General features: G+C 56.0%; 2 non-coding genes across 2 annotated transcripts; both read right to left on the reverse strand.

Annotated features, from left to right (window-relative positions):
• Positions 1-167: 167 nt before the first annotated feature.
• On the reverse strand, positions 168-322 carry LOC124585909. The gene has a single exon (XR_006974928.1). It is a non-coding gene; the product is annotated as a 5.8S ribosomal RNA (ribosomal RNA).
• A 351-nt stretch (positions 323-673) lies between these two features.
• Positions 674-2,583, reverse strand: LOC124585914. The gene has a single exon (XR_006974933.1). It is a non-coding gene; the product is annotated as a small subunit ribosomal RNA (ribosomal RNA).
• Positions 2,584-5,000: the final 2,417 nt, after the last annotated feature.

Below are 5,000 nucleotides of genomic sequence, written 5' to 3' on the forward strand. Positions count from 1 at the left end.
ACACCGCCAGCCGGCTGTGCACGCTACCGAGTAAGTACCGGTATGCGAACCGCCAGGCGACGGGCGCGCATCGCACGTTTAAGGAGGCGCGGCCGGCCCCACAGGCGGCCGCGACGCTCCCAGGTCTGCGAAGCGGGGCAAACGCCGCGCGCTTCAGTATACGTAGCCGACCCTCAGCCAGACGTGGCCCGGGAACGGAATCCATGGACCGCAATGTGCGTTCGAAACGTCGATGTTCATGTGTCCTGCAGTTCACATGTCGACGCGCAATTTGCTGCGTTCTTCATCGACCCACGAGCCGAGTGATCCACCGTCCTGGGTGATCTTTTCTTAGTTTACACTGTCTCTTTCAAGACAGTTGCATAGGCGGGACGTAGGCGTGTGGCGGCCCCTGTTCAAGCGTTCTGTGTCCAACGGCCTCACGGCCGATGGGCGTCGTACGGCTCCACACCGGAGCGGACAGGCAGTCGGGCGAAAGTCATTCAAAACCGGCGCCAGGCGCCAGGTGCCGCAGGCCAGCCGCTCCAGCGCTTCAGCGCTCGTACCACACAACATTGGCGTTAGTTTTGAGAAGCACGCGTGGTTCCGCACGCGGCGCACGGCTACTGCGAGCCGTACAGGTAGCGTGTTGCGCGACACGACACGCACATCGAAAGACATGCAGTCTAGTCGGTAATGATCCTTCCGCAGGTTCACCTACGGAAACCTTGTTACGACTTTTACTTCCTCTAAATGATCAAGTTTGGTCATCTTTCCGGTAGCATCGGCAACGACAGAGTCAATGCCGCGTACCAGTCCGAAGACCTCACTAAATCATTCAATCGGTAGTAGCGACGGGCGGTGTGTACAAAGGGCAGGGACGTAATCAACGCGAGCTTATGACTCGCGCTTACTGGGAATTCCTCGTTCATGGGGAACAATTGCAAGCCCCAATCCCTAGCACGAAGGAGGTTCAGCGGGTTACCCCGACCTTTCGGCCTAGGAAGACACGCTGATTCCTTCAGTGTAGCGCGCGTGCGGCCCAGAACATCTAAGGGCATCACAGACCTGTTATTGCTCAATCTCGTGCGGCTAGAAGCCGCCTGTCCCTCTAAGAAGAAAAGTAATCGCTGACAGCACGAAGGATGTCACGCGACTAGTTAGCAGGCTAGAGTCTCGTTCGTTATCGGAATTAACCAGACAAATCGCTCCACCAACTAAGAACGGCCATGCACCACCACCCACCGAATCAAGAAAGAGCTATCAATCTGTCAATCCTTCCGGTGTCCGGGCCTGGTGAGGTTTCCCGTGTTGAGTCAAATTAAGCCGCAGGCTCCACTCCTGGTGGTGCCCTTCCGTCAATTCCTTTAAGTTTCAGCTTTGCAACCATACTTCCCCCGGAACCCAAAAGCTTTGGTTTCCCGGAGGCTGCCCGCCGAGTCATCGGAGGAACTGCGGCGGATCGCTGGCTGGCATCGTTTATGGTTAGAACTAGGGCGGTATCTGATCGCCTTCGAACCTCTAACTTTCGTTCTTGATTAATGAAAACATACTTGGCAAATGCTTTCGCTTCTGTTCGTCTTGCGACGATCCAAGAATTTCACCTCTAACGTCGCAATACGAATGCCCCCGCCTGTCCCTATTAATCATTACCTCGGGTTCCGAAAACCAACAAAATAGAACCGAGGTCCTATTCCATTATTCCATGCACACAGTATTCAGGCGGGCTTGCCTGCTTTAAGCACTCTAATTTGTTCAAAGTAAACGTGCCGGCCCACCGAGACACTCACTCAAGAGCACCCTGGTAGGATTGCAACGGGGTCCGCCTCGGGACGCACGAGCACGCACGAGGCGCGTCGCACGCCTTCAGCTCGCCCCACCGGCAGGACGTCCCACGATACATGCCAGTTAAACACCGACGGGCGGTGAACCAACAGCGTGGGACACAAATCCAACTACGAGCTTTTTAACCGCAACAACTTTAATATACGCTATTGGAGCTGGAATTACCGCGGCTGCTGGCACCAGACTTGCCCTCCAATAGATACTCGTTAAAGGATTTAAAGTGTACTCATTCCGATTACGGGGCCTCGGATGAGTCCCGTATCGTTATTTTTCGTCACTACCTCCCCGTGCCGGGAGTGGGTAATTTGCGCGCCTGCTGCCTTCCTTGGATGTGGTAGCCGTTTCTCAGGCTCCCTCTCCGGAATCGAACCCTGATTCCCCGTTACCCGTTACAACCATGGTAGGCGCAGAACCTACCATCGACAGTTGATAAGGCAGACATTTGAAAGATGCGTCGCCGGTACGAGGACCGTGCGATCAGCCCAAAGTTATTCAGAGTCACCAAGGCAAACGGACCGGACGAGCCGACCGATTGGTTTTGATCTAATAAAAGCGTCCCTTCCATCTCTGGTCGGGACTCTGTTTGCATGTATTAGCTCTAGAATTACCACAGTTATCCAAGTAACGTGGGTACGATCTAAGGAACCATAACTGATTTAATGAGCCATTCGCGGTTTCACCTTAATGCGGCTTGTACTGAGACATGCATGGCTTAATCTTTGAGACAAGCATATGACTACTGGCAGGATCAACCAGGGAGCTGCGTCAACTAGAGCTGAGCAGCCGGCCGCCCGGGAGTGTGTCCCGGGGGCCCGCGCGAACACGCAAGCGTCCGCTCAATTATTCTGCAAACAGGAGGAGGCTGAGCTCCCCTGCACAATACACCTCGAAACCCTCTCAGGTCCCGGCGGCGCGCAGCGCCGTCCTAAGTACTTGGTCGGGTTCGAGAGAGGCGCAATCGCCCGGAGTTTGGCGAGTAGACGCTTTAGGTGCGACCACCCGTGCTCCCAACTGAGCTTGCCGCTGCCGACAGAGGCCCGGGAGCGTGCTGTCGTGGCATTGCCGGCGGGAGACAACACGCGCCACCTACGGTGGCCGGCAGCTCCAACGCCAGCGCCACAGAAGGACAAAAGCCCCACTTGGGTGCCGAAGCGAACTCTCCCAGCACAGCGCACGCGCCAACACGTCCGCACAGCTGCGATACAATCCACCTGCGAGAACCGCAGAGGCGACCGAGCAGCAGACGGCGTCGCGGCGCCGAGCGCCGGGCGGCGGCGCATCCTCAGCGCACACAGTCCTCAATCGGACCAGCACACTGCAGATGTCCACCGCGCTTCGCACCGGGCCCGCGAGGACCTACTTTGGCCGCACGGCGCCGCGTGCAGGGTGCGCCGGCGCGCAGCTGCGCCGCCTGCCGCCTCCGTCGGCCGGCGCGCCTGCCACTGGCCGCCCCCACCAGCCGGCTGTAGCGCGTGCGCCCACGCACCGCGCGGCCAGCACGCCGGAAGGCCCCCCCTCACCGGCCGGGGACGGTCCCACCCAGCCACCGCCGCGTATCGCTTCACACCCACATGCCATTCACGTTCGTGGGCATGGTGGGTATCGCTGAAACAACCGGTTGGTAGCTCAACCGATCGTCGCCATCACTGATTCACCTCTAGCGAGAACAACCGCACCACAACGGCTTACCAGTTCTTCATTTGCGTAACGTCACCAGCAAACGTAGACGTCCATCGCCATTTGCAAATTCAACGATTGTTGCATGCCTGTGTCAGGTGTCACGACACACTATGTCTGCCCACATACACGCAACAACATGTGCACGCTTCGCGAACACGTGGAAGGTGGCCCCCGTACGTATGCGATGTCCATTGCGCGAACGACTGTCAACCGGCCTCTGTCGCATGTCGCAGATGTGGAACGCAGTGCACCATGCTATCACGGTGTGTGAGAAGAGACGACTACGTCTGACAACACGCGCCACTACATCAACAGACGGCTCATGCTGATCGCCATCCACGGCATACCATACTGCAATCCAGCTCTTATAGGGAGACGACACGTAGCTGAGTGCACAATATTTGGACCGTATGGTTCGCCGTTGTTGGCGCAGTCGTGGTACGGTCACACATGTACCACGATGTATCATTCAGTACATGAGGACCAATGTGCGGTACAGTGTGTGATTTGGACGTACAACATCAGCGGACAGTTGCCACAAGCCGTACCACAACGTAGGCTGTGCTTCGCCATGCGAATGCCAATGAACAACTGCGAAGGGCATTGAGCATGTACGTCCTGCCGCCATCCGCATTACAGTGTATAGCTGCAAGGTGTTTAACATGAAGCGATACTCTGGGGACCGGGCAGTGCGAGTAGCAAACTATATTGCGGGGGTTGCAGTTAGGCAACACTACACTAATTTAACGCGTCGTATGACAATTACAGAGCAGGTTAAGGCCCAACGTGTGTTGGGTTAAGGCCCAACGTGTGTTGGGTTAAGGCCCAACGTGTGTTGGGTTAAGGCCCAACGTGTGTTGGGTTAAGGCCCAACGTGTGTTGGGTTAAGGCCCAACGTGTGTTGGGTTAAGGCCCAACGTGTGTTGGGTTAAGGCCCAACGTGTGTTGGGTTAAGGCCCAACGTGTGTTGGGTTAAGGCCCAACGTGTGTTGGGTTAAGGCCCAACGTGTGTTGGGTTAAGGCCCAACGTGTGTTGGGTTAAGGCCCAACGTGTGTTGGGTTAAGGCCCAACGTGTGTTGGGTTAAGGCCCAACGTGTGTTGGGTTAAGGCCCAACGTGTGTTGGGTTAAGGCCCAACGTGTGTTGGGTTAAGGCGCAACATAGGTTGGGTTAAGGCGCAACATAGGTTAGGTTAAGGCGCAACATAGGTTAGGTTAAGGCGCAACATAGGTTAGGTTAAGGCGCAACATAGGTTAGGTTAAGGCGCAACATAGGTTAGGTTACGGCGCAACATAGGTTAGGTTAAGGCGCAACATAGGTTAGGTTAAGGCGCAACATAGGTTAGGTTACGGCGCAACATAGGTTAGGTTAAGGCGCAACATAGGTTAGGTTAAGGCGCAACATAGGTTAGGTTAAGGCGCAACATAGGTTAGGTTAAGGCGCAACATAGGTTAGGTTAAGGCGCAACATAGGTTAGGTTAAGGCGCAACATAGGT

The sequence above is a fragment of the Schistocerca americana genome, unplaced genomic scaffold (assembly GCF_021461395.2).
Source record: "Schistocerca americana isolate TAMUIC-IGC-003095 unplaced genomic scaffold, iqSchAmer2.1 HiC_scaffold_515, whole genome shotgun sequence".
Lineage (NCBI taxonomy): Eukaryota > Metazoa > Arthropoda > Insecta > Orthoptera > Acrididae > Schistocerca > Schistocerca americana.